Raw genomic sequence first — 23,923 nt, 5'->3', positions numbered from 1 at the left:
GTGACTCCAGCAGTGTGTCTGTATGATCCTGTCTTCCCTTCTCCCAAACACAATGACTCCATCCTTCCTAACCCTTTGCAGAACCATTTCAGCACATTAGTCTGGCAGAAGAGAACTCCTCCCCACTGTCCATTGGTTTAAAAAACAAAAACAGAACAGAAAACCACTTTCTGCCAGCTTGAATCTGCTTCACAATGGACCCTATGAAGACTGATGCAAGGGAGGTCATAGAACTATGAAGGTAAATTCAAGAAGAGAGCAGGATGGTTGACAAGCAGCAGTTAAATTGCCTTATGTGCTTGTCAAACCCCAGCCTGAAGTGCTGTTCTGTTTCTTGATTTATTGTTGTTAAAGTACTTGGCAGAATTACAGGACCATTTTAGCAGTCACCCTTTTGTTTTGTTAATTTAAATATTTAGCTTCAAAGAATGTAAAATGAAATTCTTTAAGGAAGGTCTCAGCTGTTCTACTATCCATTGACAAGGTCATCTCCTGTGTAAATCTGTCTTAAAGACTGTGATACCAACTGTAGTTATTTGCAGCAATAGGATTCTTCTTTCATTTTGTTTTGTACCATAAGACAGTTCACCAAAACAGCTTTTTCAAATTATCATGTGTTCAAGTATGTAACAAATATAATATTTCTGCTACTTGTATTTAGTAATGGGTCATTTAAAATCGGTTTCCTGATCTATTTCATGAGTGCTGTTTGCCAAAATCTGTAGCAACCAAGCCCAGGCAGTTGTTTGCAGTGGGAAAATGTTTTGGTGTATCTCTTTTGCATGATCAGCTTGAAACCCACCGAATGCTACTGTGACAAACGTGTCCTTGTGTACACTAGCTGTGAAGTCATAGCCTTCTGTTGGCTGATGCAGCTCAAGATTAGTTTAATGGAGAACAGTGAGTTCATGGTAGCCTGCAAGGATATCATGGATGGACGTGGATAGGCTGCATAGTCTTTCTACAGGTCATGGTAGTGGTAATTGATGAATCTGTGCTGAATACATTTAGCAGCACAATGATAGAGCAGTGCCACTTGCACTGCTTATCTGCCTTAAACAGACTATCGTTGTAAAAAGTGGAACTTGTCTTCCATTGTTTAATTATGACAATATCTTCTTGTGTTAAGATGTATGCAGTCAGTCATCTAACATTTTTATAAGATACTTCAGAATCATCAGTCAAATTTTAATATATTCTTTCCTAGAAAAATACTTTCATGTAGGTAGGATGGTACATGTAAAGGAATCCACACTGCTGTGGGTATCCACAAAATATTATAAACCAGTTAATTTCTTCTATGTACCTTTTCTAAGATGACACTTTAAATCTCAAAAAATCATTTGGTCTGTTAGGCAGTTAGTAAGAGTGGCATTAGTACATTCATGGCATTGTACTGTAAAAAATTATTTTATAAAAGTTAAAGCTTTCAGAATTTGAAAGATCTTTTTATGTAGAAAAATATTACATTTTGCTTGGATTTCAGACTTTGTAGTAAACCCACTAGGCTTGTTTGTTTGTTTGTTTGTTAAGCTTTTGAATATACTAGGTGTTTATTAATAGGCCTCAGAAAATGCATCTTATCTCAAATGTAATCATAACACAAATTCTGCTATATGTAATTCACTACTGTATTTGCTTAAAATGAGCTAGGAAGTAACATGCCACTGCTGAAAGTTGGCTGAAAGATTCAAACGTATGAGCGTAGCTGATCATACTACAGGTTTTCAGCACATGAATTAAGCTTGAAATGAAAGTTTCTCACCAAGTTAGTGGCAATGAGGTCAGATTGAGTCTGAGGTCTCAAGTTTATGTAAACTTGCTTGGGATTCACCTCTATCTTATCTGTTTATTAAAGAGCACATTGCTACTTCTGCTCTGTAATACCTATTACGCAAACATTTTTTTATGTTGCAGCTCAGGTGAAAAAACGTTCTGCAGACTTTGAAGAGACTGGCCTACTTGCTGGAAACTTTCATGTGAAGATTACTGTACAAAGTCAAACATAGCCATTGATAAATTGGGTTGAAATAGACTATAATATAAAGTCTGGAAAAGAATTTGAACGTCTGCTACTGATGTTGCAAGTTGGAGCATGTTAAACATTTCACATGGAAAATATACTGCTACTGTGATAAAATTGTTTTATCCATATCTTCTGTATAGTTTATAGAATTAGAACTGAACGGGAGTAGAATTCAACACATTATGTCCTAGTTACAAGTGAGGAGGAGATACTGAAATACCACATTATGGGTATCTTACATTGAATATTTCTCTGGAGAAAATACAAAGTCTTTATAGGTGTGGGTATGAACAAAAGAAGCATGTATATAGGCATCAAAAAACTAATTAAACTAAGAAATAATTTACAGAAGTTCTATACTGTTTATTCAGTAATATTCTCACTTAAAAGGGAAATAAAATACTATTGTTTGTTACTGGCGCAAATTCTAAACATCAACAGACAACTCTGTTGAGAATTTCCAAACTAAAATGTTTGCTGTGGATTGTTGTTTATTTGTAGAGAAGAAACAGTAATTCTTATTCTTTAAGGTTTTGTATTTACATCACCTGAAGTCTTCTGCAAAGTGAATTTGGTACTTCACCTCACTTTGTAAAATTGCTCTTTGTCATCTGACTCAATTAGACAATACTGTAATCTCTGGAATGTTCATGACAAAAGTGAGTGGCAAGAGAATTTGCTAGTAAAAGCAAAAAGCTCACCTGTAGGTTTTTGGAGAGGGAAGTTGTGCCATAGCATGAGCTGTCCACATTCAGACATTTTGTCATTCCAGTTTTCTGAAACAAAATTCATTAATTATTTTAAAAAGTAAAACAGAAAATGACACACTGCAAAATGGCTCAATAAAAATTGCACAGGAGATAACTGAGTCCTAAGTAATAGGTTTTCTTCTAAAGATATTGCACTGTACTAGGTATAAGCCTATGCATCAAGTCATAGTAAAATGTGTGAATGAATTGGATGATGCAGCAGAAGCAGTGGATCTCATAACAGGAAGACTGTCACAGTAGGCTTCTGCTAGGTTTTGTTTGCCCTGCAAGGACATCTTGGAACAAAGTCACCCCACCTGGGGGTGGAAAACTTCCCTGAGCCTCTGCCTATTGCTGCAGTTCATCACTGGCTTTTGACTGAGGCATCTTGACTGTTGTTGGCTGGGTTATTGTAGAATATTCTGCCTGGCTATCAGGGGATCACAGGTCCACTTAGAGGTAGGTGCCAAGGCATAGGAGTTTGCGCCTGGACCAGGCAATATCCACTTTATATAATTTTAAACTATATATTACTATATAAACCACAAAGTCTGGGGATGCCTTATATTGGTTAATGTGTCACAGCTGAGGTCACTTGGAAATCATCTCCTTCATAATCTGAAAACTCTGAGAAGGGAAGATTTCTTTATAACCCAATAAAAGTAAGCAACATACAAGTGCTAATGTGTCTTTTATAAAATATGTCTCTATTTATATGGGACACATATACTCTTATATTTAAATATAAATATGTCCTCTGCACACATCTGCAGGGCTATGATCTTATTGGTATCACGGAGATGTGGTGGGATGGCTTCTATGACAAGAGTGTTGGAATGGAAGGATACAGGGTCTTTAGGAAAGACTGATAAGGAAGATAAGGAAGGGGGTGCTCTTTACGTCAGTGACCAACTGGAGTACATGGAATTCTGCCTGGGGATGGATGAGGAGCCAACTGAGAGCTTATAGGTAAGGATTAAAGGGAAGGCAGGAACAGGAGATGTTATACTGGGGGTCTGCTACAGGCCAACCAGGAAGACCAAGTGGATGAGGTCCTCTCTAGAGAGATAGGAGCAGCCTCATGTTCACAAGCTGTGGTCCTCATGGGGGACTTCAACCACCCTGATATCTGTTGGAGGAACAGCACTGCAGGGCTTAAGCAATCCCTGAGATTCCTGGAATGCAATGACAAAAACTTCCTTCTCTAAGTGACAGCAGAGCCAACAAGGCAAGGTGCTATGCTGGACCTTGTTCTCAACAACAAGGAGGGGCTGGTGATGAGTGTGAAGCTCAAGGGCAGCCTTGGCTGTAGCAACTGTGAAACTGTGGAGTTCAAGATCCTTAAGGCTGCAAGGAGGGTGCGCAGCAAGCTTGATACCCTGCACTTCAGGAGAGCAGGCTTTGGCCTCTTCAGGGATCTGCTGGGCACAGTAATGTGGGATAAAGTCCTGGAGGGAAGAGAGGCCCAAGAAATCTGGTTGATATTCAAGGATCACCACTTCCAAGCTTAAGAGCTATGCATCCTGACAAAGAGGAAGTCCGGTGAGACTGCCAGGATGCCTGCATGGATGAACAAGGAGCTCCTAGGCAAGATCAAACATAAAAAGGAAGTCTACAGAGGATGGAAGCAAGGACAGGTAGCCAGGGAAGAGTAGAGAGAAACTCTCTGGGTAGCCAGACATCAGGTTAGGAAGGCCAAAGCCCTGATAGAATTAAATCTGACCAGGGATGTCAAGGGCAACAAAAAAGCTTTTACAGGTATGTAGATGATAAAAGCAAGACTAGGGAAAAATGTGGGCACTCTCTGGAAGGAAAGGGAGACTTGATCACCTGGGATATGGAAGAAGGCTGAGGTATGCAATGACTTTTCTGACTTAGTCTTCACTGACAAGGACTCCAGCCATACCATCCAAGATGAAGAAGGTAAAGGTGGGGTCTGAGAGAAGCAAGAACCACCCACTGTAGGAGAAGATCAGGTTCAAGACCACCTAAGGAACCTGAAGGTGTACAAGTCCATGACACCCAATGAGATGCATCCATGGGACCTGAGAGAACTGGTGGATGAAGTGACTAAGCCAGTATCCATCATATTTGAGAAGCTGTGACAGTTCAGTAAAGCTCTCACTGACTGGAAAAGGAGAAACATAACCCTCACTGTTAAAAAGAGAAAAAAGGAAGACCTGGGGAACTACAGGCCAGTCAGACTCACCTCTCTGCCTGGCAAGATCATGGAGCAGATCCTCCTGGGAACCATGCTGGGGCATATGGAAAATAAGGAGGTGATTGGTGACAGCCAACAGGGCATCACTAAGGACAAATCATGCCCTGACAAATTTGGTGGCCTTCTACAATGCAGTTACAGTGCTGATGGATAAGGGAAGAGCTGCTGATGTCATCTACCTGGACTTGTGCAAAGTATTTGACACTGTTCTGTGTGACATCCTTGTCTCCAAATTGGAGAGATATGGGCTTGATGGATGGACCACTCGGTGGATAAGGAAGGGGCTGGATGGTCGCACTCAAACAGTTCTGGTCAACGGCTCAATGTTCGAGTGGAGAGCAGTGATGAGAGGCGTTCCTCAGGGGTGGGTGTTGGGGCCAGCGCTGTTTAACATCTTTGCTGGTGACATGGACAGTGGGACTGAGTGCACCCTCAGCAAGTTTCCCAATGACACCAAGCTGTGTGGTGTGGCCAACATGCAGGAGGTAAGGGATGTGCCATCCAGAAGGACCTGGACAGGCTTGAGAGGTGGGTCTGTGCAAATCTAATTAAGTTCAACAAGGCCAAGCGCAAGGTCCTGCACATGGGTCAAGGCAATGCTATGCATAAATATAGGCTGGGCAATGAGTGGGTTGAGAGCAGCCATGTGGAGAATAATAGTGGATAGAAAACTCACTATGAGCCAGCAATGTGCATTTGCAGCCCGGAAAGCCAACTGTATCCTGGGTTGCATCAAGAGAAGCGTGTCCAGCAGGTCCAAGGAGGGTCCCCCTCTTCTCCACTCTTGTGAGATCCCACCTAGAGCTCTGGGGGCCCCAACATAAGAAGGACATGGACCTGCTTGAGTGGGTCCAGAGGAGGCCACAAAGTTGATCGGGGGCTGCAGTACCTCCCCTGTGAGGACATGCTGAGAGAGTTGGGGTTGTTCAGCCTGGAGAAGAGAAGGCTCCGGGGAGACCTTATAGCGGCCTTCCAGTACTATAGGAAGGTAGGGATAGGACGAGGGAAGGTAGGGATAGGATGAGGGATTGTAGTTTTAAGCTGAAAGAGAGTAGATTTAGATGAGATATAAGGAAGAAATTCTTTACTGTGAGGGTGGTGAGACACTGGCAGAGGTTGCCCAGAGCAGCTGTGGCTGCCCCCTCCCTGGCAGTGTTCAAGGCCAGGTTGGACGGGGCTTTGAGCAACCTGGGCTAGTGGAAGGTGTCCCTGCCCATGGCAGGGGGGTGGAACTAGATGGTCTTTAAGGTCCCTTCCAACCCAAACCATTCTATGATTCTATGATTTTCTGGATGGTCACCCAGCCAAGATACTGCGTGCTTTCATTTCACTATTAGATCTCATTTGAGGTGACTGCCCTCTAGTGAGACTTCTGACATGAACCAAACAGGTCAATTATGACATTTGAGGAAGTCCTATGCACTTTGTACAGTTGTCAGTGAAATGAAAACTCAGACTTGTGTAAGACCTTTTGGGCTCAGGTGGGTTTGACTCTGACTGTAGGTTACCTGCTTTTTTGGAACTAACTTAGAGCGTATACTATTCAGAATTATTGTTAATGCAGTTCTTCCTAGCAAAATACCAATAAGAGTTCAGCATGGTTTTTCCAACTTTTATAGATCTACCCAAACTTTTTTAAAACATGTTTTGCTTGTCTTTCAAACTGTCAGTTTTTATGTGCTTGGGCCAATATGACCTATAAGCAAGGTTACACTTGGGTACAACATGTAGTTGTTTGAAATAACTTTTAATCACAGTTTTAACAACATGGCTTCAGGCAGCACTATGATAAATATTACGTGTTTTTACTTTTTAAAAGCTGTAATTAATCTTATATCTGTGCACACATGCTTTTTTTATTATAAAGAAGTGTCTATGATCCTGTATGTTGAAATGTCCTCTGAATAAAAAGTACAGTTAATAATACCAGAAATCAGTTTTAGCGTGTTACATTACGAATGCTTTGAGTAGTACTTGTTTCTTTATGTCTTTGAGACTGAGTTACCTGTAGAACAATTTAAGAAATTTCTACACATTGCAGCAGAGACATGCTGTCAGTTTTGGCTCCTGGATTCCATGTTGCTCTGAACACCAGAGCAGATCTGCTTAGGCCAGAGATGATCAAGAACAGCAGTCATGGCTGGATGTGGTGGATCAGTTTCCAAGTCACATTCTGGCCACTGCATGCTGTAACAAATTAGTTCCAGCTGCTAGAGAGCAGCTGAGAGGGCCAGATGAGATCTCCTGGGTCTGAAAGTGCTCACAGACACATGGACATACCAGTGCATGTGTACCTGGTGGCACTTGTACTTGCTTGGATGGGTGAAGCTCAAGGGTACTGCAGTTTGATCCCCAAGGAGCCTTAGCCAGGTGGCCTAAGCCGAATCTGCGTTGGTGCTGAGGACACTACAGAATCAAGTAGCTGTTAACTGGCTTTGTGACAGCCTGCTTCTCTTGCAGGGTGGAAACTTCATGCACCCAAGGGCCTGGCCTAGCATTTCCACAGTGATGATAAAAATGCTGCTCAGAACTTTAGTTTCATCTTTTCTCAATGCAAAAGCCTTCTAAATATGTAGTACGTATATATTTATGCATGCCTAAATTGTTAATATGTTACGTTGTCTTGTGTACTACCTGTGAATTCTGTAATTACTTCAGTTTTGTATATGTTATTCTTATGTGCCAGGTAACTCACTGGATGACGTTTTTGCCTGATTTGCCAAGAAGAGCATAGTATTAATAAAGTTGGCTCTAGTTTGTCATCTGATGGACTATTTCCATGGAAAAAAATAAAATCATTTGTTTGACTTTAGTATCTTTTCATTGCTGAAAAATAAAATCATGTTAAACTTTTGAAGATGACCACAGCTTTCATATGTAAAACAATACAAATTGTTGTAGTCTTAGTTTCTTTTGCTGTATAGTAGCTAGGTAAGAATATAGTTACATTAGATGGATAAGAATATAGTTACAGTACCAGGTTATCTCATAGGATATTAAAATTTATGTGATTGTTCTCTGTCTTGAAAGACAAAGATTTCTAGTCTTTGAATCGTTCTGATAGGTGGTATTACAAAAGATATTTAAAAGTACCATGGAGATGACATGGGGTGTAGAAAATCTGTAATGAACCCCAGACTGGTTGAATTGAGGACTCCAAACTGTATCAGCACTTTTTTTTTTCCCTACTAGTAAAACTTAGGCTAGACATTTTTTTGATGAAATGTAGTGACATGCTTAAAGACAAATAGATTTTCTAAATGTATAAGTAATAAAACAATATATTGTAATGAAAATTCAGGAGGCGTTTCCTGTGAAGCATAGCCCTAATATTTCACATATAACCAATACAGAAGTGATCAAATTGCTTTACAAGAAGTTGGTACCATGGTAGTAAGGAATATTACAAGCTAATACTGCCCCTATCTGAAGATGTATTGTTTTGTGGTTTAGAAATATTATAATAAGCTTGCGCACCTCTAGAGAAGAACCTTACCTATAGCTCTCTGGAGTTATTTTTCAAACTATTATTCTGCATAAATAATTTTTATGCAAAGAACAGTTACAATAAACAGAACCACAAGAATGAAATGACCATATTCAATGTTAACAAATGCATAAAAGGCAGGCGAATATACAAGTATGTAGATAGAAATAGCATATTAAAGAAAAGTAAAAATAGTTGATTGCCAAGTGATTTTCACATTAAAATCCTTATCCAACACCTACTGGACTAACTAGAAATTGATCTTGTAAGTCCCCAGTTAATTTCAGTGAACTTTGAGTCCTTTTCCTTCTTCCATGAGCATGAAAAGCCAGGACTTCCCTGAATTTCAGTGAATCCACCTTCAGTGCATTTACCAGCTTTCTCTTGAACACAGTGTTGTGAAGATTTATAGTTTCCTTTGCCCCCAAAACTGCAGCCTGTGGACTCATCAGGATAGTATCTGTACTATTTCATAATGTTTGTTTTATTAGGGATTAGGAGGACTTTGCTTTCATAGTATTTGTTTACTGTCAGGAGCACCTTGCTCAGTTTTTGTCCTGTATTTGTTCTGGAAAGAGTGAGAGATATAAACCAGTGAAAACGGTATGACTTTGGGCTAGAAATTTAAGTTGGCAGCATAGTTAATATTAAAGATTACATGCATTTTAAGGTTTTAAAGGAGTTTTGAATGAATTCTTAGAGGAAAGGGAACTTTGTTGTTTAGCTCATTCAGTCGGTTGGGTTTTGGTTTTTTTCTGAAAATGGTGCCTTCCAAGCAAAACAATAGTCTCTTGTCCATGTAGCACTTCAGATATTTAACTTTAATTGGTTTTAATGGGAGTTTTGAATGTATATCCAAGACATAGTACAATTTGATATTCAAGAAAGTAAAAGAGAGAAATGATGAAAAAGATAAGATGAATAATGTTTTTCTCAACCTATGTTAAAATTTTTCTGGCTTTGTATAAGGGGTAAAACTGACATTGGTATCTTTATATTTAAATCTTCAAATATTTTTATTTTCTCTTTTGTACAGCAACTTGTATACTGCACTTGGCTTTTTGAACCAGTTAAACCTTCTTTCTTTCCCAGGCTGATTTTCTTGTTTTAAAATTTATCTTATTTTTTTTTAATTTAACAAAATGTAAACAGATTTGCATTTTGGAAAAGGAAAAGAAAGTAAAATTTAAAAAAAATGTATGCTCTGTTTTACAAGGATGGTTTGAACATTCCTAGGAAGCCTGTATATTATTTTTTGTTTTTCTCTGAGTGTAAACCATGAAAAACTATTTTTCAGTTTTTCCTCTTCTGAGCCAAGTGGATTTTCATACATAGGAAGACATACCATATGCATATGGTGCTTTGTTCCCTTCAGATATACAACTTTTTTATCATTTGGGGAGTAAGTATAAGCCAGTTACATCTTGTTATGAGGAAATACTGAACTGTATTAAAAGGTGTTACCTAGAAATTTTTGTGCCTATTTTTAGCTTAAAAAGGAAACAGCTTTGCCTCTCTTCTTGTTATATTACACCTTGTGTATTGGTATGAAAATTGTTCTTTTGATTAGGTCATTAAGATATATACAGAAGGCATGACCTTGCAGACTTAAAGTACATGAAGCTCATAGAAAAGTCAGCAGGATGTTTGTTCATGAAATGAGAATCTTGCCGAACTGAAGACTGTACTGCTACTACTAAAACTTTGCATCAAGCTTAAATTCATACCATACCAGCTACATCATATTGAACTGTCAGGGAAAAGCAGTTTGAACTCCGGTGTTCACCAAAGTGTTGGATACATGGTTTTAATGGAAATACTGGATTTTGGTGCCAGGTAGTTACCCAGTCACACTGAAGATGATTACTTTGGTACAGGAATTGGAATGTCATTTAGCAGTGTTCTAGCTAGGATTCATTTCAGTGGCATTTTATTAAATATGTCCTTTTCTATACGTCATTTCCCTTCTGGTGGCAGTGACATATGGCTTCTTAGAAGATGTATTTCTGCTTCAGAAAGTCAGATGGTCTTCAGGACCCTGTTCTAGGGTGATGTCAAAACTTGCCGTAAACTTGTATGTGAATGTCATTTGCACTTTTTATTGGGGTCAGTTTCACAGAAGGGTATCAAGAAGGATGCTTAAGGAGTAGCCACATGCAACACATGAAGTGCTTTTTGTCAGAAGTATCAGTCAGCAGAGGTTTTATTTATTGTCTTTTCCTGTTCTACTGAAAGGACAAATTTCATTCCTTCTAGAACTCTGTAACAGTTGCAAAGATAGCTAGAATTTCCTAAAGGGAAAGGAGAAGTCTGCTCTGCTTTTGCTGTTTGTTGAATTGCTGTTGTCTGTGGCTAGCTAACAGGTGCTGTTTTCTATTCTGGAATTGCTATCTTTTTGACCATACACAAGGCTGCATGCCAGTGGAAGCTGATGTAAATCCTAAATTCTTAAGCCTTTATAGGATTTCTCTTTTGAATTGATAAATCTGCATGCATGTACTTATTTTTAGACCATTTGCAACTGAAGCACATATGTTTAACAGCATGATAGGGTACAAGAGAACTGGTTAGGCATGATTAGCAATTTTGGAAGCATGAAGGCTATGTGCCTTTTAGAAAATAATGTTGCATAGTAGGTGCTTTTGAAAGTGCGGTAGGGGTTTTTCAATTGAATTTGGTAGTGGTGACAAGCGTTGACATCTGTAAAACTCGAGCTCATCTCTTTATCCACAAAACAAACACAGCGCAAGTAGCAGCATCTTAATATTCTCTGTGCTAGTATTTTTGTCTTTTATAATTTAGTATCAATGCCTAGTGAGCAAATTTATACACATGCTTTATTTTTTGCTTACTTACTGCCTTTAGTTAAAGGTTTTTCAGGGTTGATTTTAAATTGCCAACAAGTGCAACAGCAGCAGTGCTTTTATTTTTGATGTGGACAAAATATGCAGTAAACTACTGTAAATGAATACAACTACACTGAAACTCTACTCTCTCTGTGTGGAGAGCAAAGATACCCAAATGACTCCTGTAATAGAAGCAATATAATCACAATAGCATGGAGGTCCTTATATGTTGACACAGTTGAGAAAATACAATTGTGGAAGAATAGTGTAACACCTAAATTGAGTTGTCTACCTCTTCAGTGAATCCAGAGCCAATCATGTGACTTTTAAGGATCTTGTAATTTTTATGCTGAAGCAGAAAACAATAGTTCTGGTAGCAGAAGTGCCTGTGAAATCTTAGTAAGATTTCTTCAGTGTGCATTGCTTTTCTTGTATACCAGTATTATGTAATGACAGCAAGAGAGATAATGCATTAATGAATGTTATTTGGAACAAAAGTTTCTCTAATGTTCCTTAAAATATTTACAGTTCAGAAAAAAGAATTAGAGAGAATGGAGCTGTAATCTAATAAAGATGACAGAAGTTAGTTTGGGAAAATTCTTTATCCTTTTGGAAAACTCAGAAATTCACCTTACACAGCACTATACACATATACAGTGTACAGTACACTGTGCCGCTTAATTTTCCAGAGGCTGGTGCATGACAGGGGATGTGATATACCCACTCAGTGCCATGTTCTTGTTCTTTTGTTCAAGTGTCTATGAGGTTATTTCGGAAAGGAGTCCGAAAAGGTTATTTGACTCAATTCTTTCTGGGGTACCATGCCACCACAAGACTTTCAAGGCCCAGGATAATATTCCAGGCGGTGGCATGGGGCATGGCTTATGTTTCCAGCCATCTGGTGACTGCTTCCACCATTGTGGGCATGTAGCATTTGCCATGCCGAGTTTGTGGGAGCAAGATATAAATCCATCTGCCAGGCCTCCCCATATCTAGGTCTTAATCATCACCCTCCATACCAAACAGTTACTGTTTGGCTTGATCACAGCCCATGTTTCACATTCATGGATAACTTGTGCAATAGTGTCCATGACAGATTCAATCACTAGGAAATATGCTTTGCATAATGTAAGACCAGCACTATGTTATACTCTGGCTGTCCTTGTCTGTAGTGACTACCACCATGTTAAGTAATAAAGATAATCTAAACATGGAACCTAATCTAATCAAGTGTAGAGGTAGACCCATAGTACAAAGATGCCGAAAGTTAGCTTGGCATTTTATGTTGAGAAGCCAAATGAATAGTCTGGATTCAAACAAACTGTTACCAGGAGGTATCAAAGATGCACTGTATGCTCCAGTCTTCAGCTTTTCAGCAATTCTCTCACAATTATTTTGGTAATGGTTTTGAATCACTAGTAGGCCCCTATACAGCAGCACAACAAAACCAAACTAGCCATTGCCTAAATGTGCTAACCTCCCCAGCCTGAATAACATCAGATTTGAAGGCTCGACTTTACTCTTTCCCATGGCAGAGGGAAAAAATTCCTAAATTTTTATGCTGTTTGGTGGAAGGCTCTGTTCATGTGTGAAGTATTAATTAGCTATTATTACTCAGTTATTTCCTTTAAAATATTTTACGGTGTATTAAATGAATACCAGTCTCACAACAGCCACATCTTATTCACTAGGTGTGATTTAAGGATGAGGCTAGTATTTTTAAATAAGGAGTAGTGATTTCTGGCTTTCCACAGATATTAATTAAGTTCATTTAAATAGATTTGGGGTAACATAAAAATCAATAGCCTATTTAAAAAGCTCATAGTCCTATTCAGTATGTGAATAAAGTCCAACCAGAAGACCCTTTCTGGTGTTCCGCAAAATAAATCTGGTGTTTCCACTCTTGTGAGCATGCTAGGAGTTTTGTTTCTCATATTAAATGGATTTCTAGCTCATGACATGATTATAATTCTTGTATAAATGGTTAGTTTTTATTGGGAAGATGTTTCTTGGTTTGGAATTTTTTTTTTTCATTGGTGCTAAAATTACTGAGGTAGGTTTGCAAGAGAGAAGCTTCAGTATCAGAACCCAAACTAAGCAAAGGGCTAAAAATGCATCTTAAGGACTATTAGTCAGAATAATTTGAGCTGACAATAGCCAAGATTGTTTTATATATGAAGTTCATAAAATAGCAAGTTGGTTTCTTTAGCTGGGAAAAATACTTAAAGGGGTACATTTTTGCTGTGGTTGCTAGGGAGCAGCTTATACTATGTCTGTGGGATATAATGGGAGTCACGTGTGAAATGCACTATGCTGATAATTTATTTCAGAATGGTTAGAGCTGAATATTACATTCACAGAGTACATCTCATTGTACAAAATAAGATGATGAGATGGATGCTGTTAGCAATGTTAGGTGACAGAGCCACTGTGGCATACAAGGTACAGTACATATGTCAGTAGTCTGTCCAAGAGCATGGCTCATAGGTGGGGCTATGATTAGGTGAGCAGAGAACTAATACATTGGCTACATGGGTGGAAAGAACAGACCAGGTAAGAAGAAGGTAAACCTGTATTTTTATCTGTTTGACAGATCTGGCAATGAACAAGGTCCTGAGAATCCCAGGTCATGTATTCTTTTTAAGACAAGTGCATTGACTGGGAGTCCATGTTGCCAGTAGTATGTTAACAAAAGAAGGATGGGTAAATCGTAAGGGGATCTGACTGACCCTGCTACAAAGTGAAGTTGCCACTGCATTTGGAAAAACAGCTGCTTAGTTATGAAATGTCAACATCCTTAATAGCAACCTTTATAATGACTTGGTTATAGAACTTCATTATTTTCTTTCCAAATCTGTCTGATTGGAGTTATTTTTGTGGAAAACACAGCCTTAACAGTTTATTATTATAGCTGTAAATGTAATACAAAAATTAGACATCCATAACACTGATTTCTTATTTTTGTAGCATTAGGCATTTCCAAAAAATATCCAAATATTGCTAAAGATTTCCATTTTAATATCATATTTAAAATTTCACGAATATTTTTTCCTTATCGAATCAATACAGATGATACTGTCTCAAAGCTTAAATTAGTTGCTTCACTGCTTTGAGCACTGGTGCAAGTTTTTTTCACATACTGTACACAGAGATTGAGTGTGTTTTCCTCAGCAATTACTACAATTGTTCAAAGTGAATTAGAAAATCAAAACCGATAGGAACTCTCTTTAATTAGATGATTAAAGAGCCCGGCAAGTAGTGTGATGTTCAGATGAAAATGAAAGGTATTTCTTAACATTTTTAGGCCATGTTAGAATTCAGATAGAACACTAGTTGTGCTGTGCAGTTAAACTGCCAGAAAAAGGTTTGCAGTCTCTTGAAATGTTGTATGGCATATGTTCTCAACCAATTTTATCTTTCCAGGCTCAGTTGCCTCACCTTGAAGGATGCTTTCAATAAGCAATCTTACTGTAAGCAGTCTGAAGACATGCTGTTATTTCGAACAGCAATTTGAAACCCATTGGAATTGGCCTTCACAAAACTTTGTGAACAGATTCTTGACTAATACATACTATCAAAATGCAGTTGAAGTTAGTGAAGTTATTTATGACTGTGTACACTAGTCAAAGATTTTTCCCCAAAAAACCTTCATGATCTACTTTTGCAGATTACTAGCTTCTCCAACCTTTTCTAAATGTTACTGAGTTTTTTTTCTTTTCTGCTCAACCTTTAGGTATTTGACTTTTAGCCTTCTTCCATCAGTTTAACTTTGGTGATTTTTTTCATAAAGGTCCAACATTTTTTTCCCCCAAGAGATCTTTTGGTAATGAAGCAACATCTCAAATTGATTTCAAAGGCTCTATTCACTATTCAGACTTTGTGTGATGCCTTCTTTTAAATACATTTGTTCCATGCACATTGTACTTAGAAAGCTATTTAATTTCAGAAATGGTCCTTATTAAATAAAATTCAGAAGCCTTCTTCTGTAACATTTTCTATTTTTATAGAATTGATTTCTGTGTGGCTTATGTTATCATAAATTTTAATTATTGTTACCTACATTGACATGCTTTTCATTTAGCTGTTTGGGTTTGCTTTTATGAATGAAGCATGTAAAACTAATAATTCAAAAGAAGAAAGGACTAGACATTGTAGTTGCTGTTATATATAGTTCTCTATTATCCCACCTTTGTTCTATGTTACTTCAAAACCAGCATAATAACATTTCCAGTAATAATACAAAGAAGAATTTTTTATAAAGAAACAGTTTAACATCTGGAAAGTCTTTTTTTAAAATGTCTCTTAAAAGATGAAGTACATTATTTCCTCCCAGTCAATTTAACTGTTCAGACCTGGACAATGAGCATGGGAAACACCAAGGCAGAGTCAAATACGTTTTCTTTCCTTGGTATAGTGAAAATCTCTATATGTTTTTTAAAGTATCTACTGTTGCAAGTCTTTCTAAGATAACTTATTTCAGTTGAAATGGTTGGTACTTACGAGATTGTTGGTTTATTGCCCGTAATGATCCTAATATATAAACTGTTTCTTAAAAATCCCTGAAAAGTCTGTATAAAAGGTAGCTAGGACTAAGAGATTCTTGTTATGCATTCTTTATGTAAAGTTTTAGAGCCACTGGAGCAGTAAGAAAACCATTAATTGTAGTTGATTTTGTAGTTTGGCATTTTTCATGCCCTGGATAATGCCTATTTTATTTAAAATACCAGATCGGAAGAGACACTTTGTGTTTCTGCTGCAGCCTTTTTGTATTAGATTTATAGTGTGCTCTCCAACTACCTTAACTCTGTGGAAGTGATTACAATTTGCTTTTATGAACCTGAAGCAGAAAATTTGATGGAAAGTAGTGGTTCCAAATATCCAATGTCTTATGGGAAGAAGGGACAAAACTTGAAAAATAAATCTAGAGCTGGATTATGAATATTTAAATGGCACTGCTATTTAGAAAGGGCAAAACCCATCCCATCTGGTTAGCTACTTAATAAAAATCTAGTTTTTGCTGAAATCCAGCTCTAAATTCTTAGCATGTTTTTGTGAAACTAGACAAAATGTTATATCTTGTTTAAAAAAAAACACAACCTTTTCAATCTGCAAATGCCAAGTGAGTTGTCAGATGTTCCCAGAGATCATACTCAGTATTTTATAGTGAAATATTTTTCTTCTATGCTTGTGAAGGCAAATGTGATTTTTAGGTAAATATCTCTTCATGAGGGGCATTTATAGCAGGTTGCAGTTAGTTGATACTCTGCCGGAGTTAGTCCTTGTAGTTATATTCACAGAAGTCTGTTATAGCAATGTAGTTTAATTTCTCAGATAGCCATATAATATTGCAAAATGGAACGTCTTTCAGAGAGTCACATGTCATTTTAGAACCACTCTATTATTATTGGTAGTATTATAATAGTGTTACATACCATGTTGTTGTTATTACAGTATTTTTCCTTACATGTGTGTAACTTCAATGCCTTTGCATAAGGCAGAGTAAATGTAAAAAAGGACAACAGCCTTTTCTCTGAAGCACTTGAAGTTTGCTGTTAATGATTCAATCTACATTACATATATGAATTACAGGGTATCACTGACTTTGTAATTTTTGCTGTCAAGAAAAAACTTGTTTAAAGGAAGGGAAATATCTTCTAGTAAGCTAGAAGCCCATTATATAGAAAGCTAACTAGAAGCTTGTTGACAACCCACTGATTTCTCTTGGGAGATCTCTTAAGTTAACTGCGAATTCAGGGTTTCATGACAGATAACAAAATTTGTAAAGTCAACATGACTAGCGATGTCTTGCAGACTGTCTGCAAATTGTCTTTGCACTTCCAGTATTTTTTCATTTTGTAATACCACTTCAAGTTGATTTGAGGAGAAATATTCCAAAACGTTACTAGTGGAAAAAGGATGTAACAAATAAGCACATTAGCAGTAACCTGTTTTAATAGCTACCTATTAAATTGATATTTGCATATGCTAGTAAAATATATTTATATTTTGAGAAGAGTGAAAAGGCTTATCTGTTTATCAGGCTTGCCTGTGCTTTTGGTTTTGATAGGAATTATGCTTTTCACAAGATTGGGATTTTCAGGACCTACAGAAGAAAAACACATAGTAATAGTAGTGCATTCTAATTTTATCATTCACTGTACTTCTTGTTGATTTTGTTGGAAACAAAATCAAGTAGGCTTTGGCAGATATTTATAGTAGGCAAAATGAACATCTGTGAAATCTCTATTTCCAGAGCAGCAGTCACCCAAAGTGTAGGCACTTGTATGTAAATCCTGAGCCCTCTTAGGGAAATGTTCAGGAATTTGAGGTGTGGCATAGGGAAAATAACTGAAATACTGCTTCTGCTCCTTTAATCCTTATAAATACCTACCAATAAAAATATGTAGCTTGTTTGGCTGCAAGGGTACACTGAACAGTGTTGGGCTGATAAAACTTGAATTAACAGTAATAGTCCTGGAGGCAATAACAGTCAAGAGTTGACATAGTGTCATTACACCACTGGTATATCTCCTGTGTCTGAGCGAGGGCTGGCATTCAGTTAGTTTGTTGGTTTACACCACATACATAAAATTCTTAAATGTCCAGAGAGAGAAATTTTATGACTAGTAGACTAATTTCAAGGTTAAATTCTGACTCCTTGTCTTTAATGCCATATATACTATATTCTTAATGCTACACTTTTCCTGATGACCTTGCAAAGTTTGCAGTCAAAGTATATTCTTAGTGCAGACAGCAGCCAAACTGCAAACAAAATCACATGAGTTTGTATGAGTGTACTGGTGGATGGTATTCAAAATATATATGTTTAAAAAAAATAATTGCACGAGTTTGGTTTTATCTGACTTTGCTGGTGGGATAAGGTTATGTACCTTTTTAGAAGCACTGGTATTCAAGCTGACAGCACATTTCATCATTCATCGTGGGCATCAAGTTGATGGAAACAAAATAGATCTTCAAGTGCTCATTTTTGTAATATGCTCATAATCAAGATGTTATCTCTTTTCTCATGGGCTAACCACACATACAAAATTACTCACTTTGTCAGTATTTTACTAAAGACATCTTTCTTATGCCCATACATTTAAAATGGTTTTATTAGATGGTAAAGTTCTCATACTTTCTGTATGATTTAAGTATGTGACGTGTCAAAATTAGACATCACAACTGAAGCTGGATATGAACAATTCTGATAATGACAGTTATTAACAGAAAGTTTTTCAGAATGAAATATTTTTGGGGTTTTTTTTTTTGAGACACACATCTAAGGAAAGTACAAGAACAAGAAAGGGAATTCTGGGATTTAAAGAAACAGAAATAAAGGCTCAATTAACATGAATGAAAAATGCATGCTAAGTTTATCATAATCTCTGTTGAAGTGCCTTTCCCTGAAATATGACCATAAAATGCTTATTTTTATCTTCTGGTCATATTGCATAATAACTGATTTCTGTATTTCAAGTCTTTAGCCATATAAATCTGTACAAATCCTAGTGTATCTAGGGAAAAAACCTGCAGTACCAAAAATCTGAATGTTTAAAGATGTAAGAGAACTATAAAAAGGAATGAATTATCAGTCCTCAAATGGATTTTTGTAGCCAGAGTGGATAGCTAGCTTTAGTCTCTTTGAAAGATAAATATTACATAAGAACAAAATTCATAACAGGGAAGACTGATTTGAAAGCATATATTGTCCATTTCTGAGTTATGTTTACGTGTACAGATCCAAATTAGGGAAGGCGGTACAATCAATGTTCATTGGAAGAACTACAATGTAATTAATCTTCAAACAAGCTGCCTCCTTCCCAATCATGCATTTGTTCCTCTCTCCTGCTTGGGATAGTTTGGGGTGCAGCAAACCCAGATAACACCTGCATGTTTGCAAAAGGCTGAATGAACTATGGGCTGCTCAGAGACATGGTCTGGGGGAGCAGGCGTTCTTCTGTGCTGTTCTGTGTTACAACCATGGGCTAGGGCTAGGAGCTGTTTCAAGCAGACAGCACTGTAGCTACTTGAGGAGGTAGCCTAAGGTGGTGTACCTCTACATTACACAGTTTGGCCTTGTGCAGAAGTGATCCAGAGATTCTGAACAGTAGTGAATCATCTTATTCTGCCATTGCACCCTTAATTTTCACTGCAGTCTTTACCCGATGTATTGTATTTCCACCCAACTTTGGAATGGCTGTAAATTGCTTATGCAAGTTGTAAGGCAAAGAAAAGGATCTATAGGAGTGAAACAAAATAGAAACGAGTGAATTACAGCCAAGGTCCAACAATCCTTTTCCTAGTAAAGATTTGACTATTGCTGCACAGCAGGCAAATATTAAATTTCAAACATTAATTTTGACTCATTAAAATCCCTTGGTTCCTCTCACCCTCTCTGTTTTCTATCAGAAAAGGTGGTTCTGCAGTGTTAGTTCATTTGATAATCCTAGCAAATGGTTGGACTGTTCAAGAAAGACCAACTGCTACTGTTGCTAGACATTTTTATCATGTTTGTGGATGGTTTCATATTACATTAACAGAGATATTTTCCTGGATCATTCAGCCAAGCCAAAATCAACAATGTAACAGAATGGGGAATATTACTTAGAATTAAATTTTTGGCATAGTTGAACATAACTTAAAAAATGCTTCTATCATAGTATGTCTAAATGTGATGTATTTAACGTGATATTTTAAATACTAGCAATTCAATGGTTAACATACTGAATCTTGAGATGTGCTCTGAAAACTCCTTTCCATCAAGGGTTCTCAGGGAATCACCTATGAACCTATTACAGTCCACAGTAACTTTGCATATGACTAGCAAAAGGTCTGTGTCATAAATCTGTCCTGACTAGACCCAGCTGGTGAGTTTGGCTGTAGGAACTACAGGTTGTCTCCAACTGTGTGAGGATCGAGGTGAGGTCAGCCAAAGCAGGTAGCTGGATTCCAGTCTGTGAAGAATTCAAGCTGAATTCTTTTAAAGCTGACTAGTATCAGTCTACCCAGGAAGTTACCATTTCTTCCTCCCTACCCACATACTAGCTACTCTTTTTAGAGCCACAGACTTATGTAAGAAAATCTTTCAGTGATGATTATTAAGTCTGAGCAGAGACTGACTAATGAGCAGCTTCCTTCAGCTTGCTACATTGTGGCATCAAGTTTTGAACCATCCTTGACTCCAGTCACCAGCTATAAGGACAGTCAGTCAGTCATGAATTAAGTGATGTTACTGAGTTCTCCCCAATGCAACTCTTTACATGTAAATAAAGTTGCAGGAGTTGCACTGCAAGGTAGTTTTGTTACAGTAGTGCCCTTTGGTAGATGTTCTAACTTCCTCTGGGAATAAAGTTGAGAACTCGTTTTTTTAAACTGATGAAGGTACCTAAATCAGTAGCAATTACTGTCCTCTTAATTTAACAGTTGCTTTAAAAAGGAAGGTAGGAAGGCCCACTCAGCAACTACATAATTTATTTTTGCAGATTCTGGAGATGCTGAACAGGCATCACTTCCTCCACGTGGGTTATACTTGCTTAGTGCAGACTTGGTTTGGTTGTTGGGGTTTTTTTTAGCTGCCAACTAATTTTAAGAAAACTTGTGATCAGCATTTCCTCGATGATAAATGAAGCAGGTAAACAACTAAGACAGAGCTCTTTGTCTGCTATTCTGAAGTATGGGACCAGTCAGATTGATAGCATCTGCAAAACAGCACAGTCACTCGCACTTTCCTACTCTCCTGCTGCTGTGTTTGGTATCATAAGATATGGGGTCAGGATGGAACACCGAAATTAATCATTCCAAGACCTTGATGAATAGGGAAGAAGTTTTTGTTTGCCCGTTTTCTAAATGGAATGTGATGCAGTACAAGGATCTTTCAATAGCACTGTATAAAGGATCCTTTCTATGCCTGCATTAGACAACCAAAAGGGTAAATGGCAGAGTTCATGCTTCCCTTTCCTAGGAAAGAAGATTGGCGTGATACATTGACTAAAATGGTGAGAGCTTGTAGTCAAAAGAGCTAATGCCACAAGCTTGTCACACACGTTCGTCTGTACTATATCCTTTGTGTCCATGTGTCTGGCTTGTGGACAGCCTGCAGACCACCTACATGCATGAATTTAATGCCCTAATTTGTTGGGTTTTTTTTTTGGCTACACCTGACAGGCAGATAGCAGCCTTCTTCGAAGGTGATTTGTCCCAAACATGACAGGGAGTTTCTGTGGTCTAATCTGATATCTTCTAGATATGCAAAATGTAACAGAAAACTACATTAAGCATATATTCTATAGTTTTTATGAATCTTTGGATTCAGAACCCCCTGGAATTAAAAAAAAAGTATATCTAATAAAGATACTTCTCTCTGATAATAGCAGTTTAATTTTGCGTTGTTTTTCACCAAAATCAGTGGTCCTCCAGAAAATTGCTGCTAATTTAAATTCTAAATCACTGTTAATACCAATGAAGATTACTCTCATTTGTAGTCTTTGTAACACATCTGATGACAGAAAAGATGGTTATGATATATTGGTATGGTACAGAAGTCCTTGACCTTGCAGCCAGTCCTTTTATCAACTGAAGTGCAAAACTTTGAGGGGACCAGTTGGGCTTCTGACCCTTTGGGAAGGGCTTCTGCTTTTGACAGACCAAGCTGTTTCAAACCACAAGTCAAGAAATGGGGTTAATAGGTGTGAAAAGCAGTTGCCTGCAGACTATAGCCAACAAGAAAAAGGTTAAGGCAAGATTCAGACAAGCAATAAGTCTGAGAAGGTAAGAGGTGAGAAAACAGTGATGCAGCTGCCATTTGTTTACTAGTAACCTGTACAGAAAGCCAAATAAATTAATCATTAGATTATTTTGGAAACCTTCAAAATACCCCTTGGAAAAGCTATTGCTTTTTACCTGTGCATTTAACATGTGAATTATTTTAGTGTAATTCTTTTTATTATTCCTGAACACTGGAGTACTTTGTTTAGAACAGACATCTTCATACAGCGGAGATGAACTTGCAGTAGATACATAGATAAATGTCTAAATTATGCTGTATGATGATAAGCATTCAGAGACTATAGTATGTCCAAACCATTTTTTCATACAGGATGTCAAGAGCCTAGTAGACAAAACTGTAATGATGATTGGCACCTATAGGAGGTAGAATAATACAGGCAGCAAGTAATAAGAATGATCCAATTCAAGCCAAAGGAATATCTAGCCTGACTAATTGGGTGGTGGGAAGTTTGTACCATTTTTATAATTAGGTTCTTCATATGTATGTCCTGGCCTATCAGTCAGCTTTATCTGAAGCCAGCTGGCAGATGACATTGCAGTTTATCAACCACTAGTAAATAAAATGTTACACTCCAGAAAAATTAAATTCTCAAAGCCCAGCCCTAAAAATCAATAAAGCTTCTCCTCCAGCTGAAGCATCTTATAAACATTAAGCTTTCAAATATAGCATTTTTCCTCACCTTTCTTAAAAACACAGATAAAATCTAAAATCAAATTAAAACCAAATAAAACTTGAAAGCTACAGAAACGATGGAACTAGAAACTACAAATCTGGTTTAAATTTTCATAGACTTTAAATATTTTTTTTTCATTGGGGTTGACAAATAAACATTTAAAATTACTAAATATGCAAAGATTTATTATACAAGTCCTTATAAATTAAAACCACGTTTAGAATTTTGAACAGTTACGGTAAACCCTTATTTTCACTTTCTGAAGCTCCTGTTCCCAAGTAGAACATATCAAGACCAGTTACTCAGTTTAGGATTTTACTGCATTAAGGTGTATCATAATACACCATCTCAGTGCCCAGCTGTGGTTTAGTTTGGAGTATCAAACTATAAAGAACTAATAAAATCCAAGTTAATCTTCATTAGAATTTACGTTTTTCCCTTTAAATATTTTGATGCAATCTCATTCAGGAGACGACAGAGGAGTGTGAGCAGTCCAGTCGTGGAGGCAAAGGGGTCTTGTATGCAAAGAATTTGAAGCCCACATAAGCTGCCACACAGTGCAAACACCTTTTCCATCTCCCTTCCTGCATCTCCTATTCTGAAATATTTTCTTAATAGGGTCAGTTTAGTTATCCAAATACTTACTGGATCAAACTGAAACCCAATTCTGCTGCCCTACAGCAGAGAAAAATTTAATTGGTTTCTGAACAACCTAAACTTTTGAAGACATTTATGTCTTTGAGCTCTCCTTTAAATGGTTACATTCCAGCTAAGTCTTCTAATGAAAAGCACTTGCTATTCCATCTAAGAAATCTAAGAAGAATCAGTGTAGCAAAGCTGAAGATGCTTTAACAGATTATATAAACTTCCCTGGTGTTGTGGTTTTATAAAATTAAACCTCCTGGAATTCTTTGTGTCATGATGTATTTCTGTAGTCTACAATGATGCAGTTTTGCTCTCAAAATTACTGAAGTAGTCAGGCTGCTTTCTGTTAACTTTTAGGATATTAATCATTTGATGCATTCCTCTTTTTTCTGATATTTTCCAGAGCCTCTAGAGCTCTCTAACTCAAAGAGGTTCCTACAGCTTGCTGTTGGTGCAAACTAAAGCATTCAGCCCTTCATGGAATCAA

At 37.4% G+C, this 23,923-nt stretch overlaps 1 protein-coding gene across 1 annotated transcript in view; it reads left to right on the top strand.

The window, feature by feature from the left end:
• Positions 1-7,448: 7,448 nt before the first annotated feature.
• B3GALT1 (beta-1,3-galactosyltransferase 1) overlaps positions 7,449-23,923 on the top strand; it is a 200,151-nt gene continuing 183,676 nt past the window's right edge. Inside the window, exon 1 of the mRNA XM_026852551.1 lies at positions 7,449-7,571. The gene's annotated coding sequence lies outside the window, so the exon portion shown is untranslated. The remainder of the gene's footprint in view (positions 7,572-23,923) is intronic.

The sequence above is a fragment of the Athene cunicularia genome (assembly GCF_003259725.1).
Source record: "Athene cunicularia isolate RWA chromosome 7 unlocalized genomic scaffold, athCun1 chr7_part1, whole genome shotgun sequence".
Classification (NCBI taxonomy): Eukaryota; Metazoa; Chordata; class Aves; order Strigiformes; family Strigidae; genus Athene; species Athene cunicularia.
The sequence above is the reverse complement of the archived record's forward strand: the minus strand, read 5'-3'. Positions and strand labels throughout refer to the sequence as shown.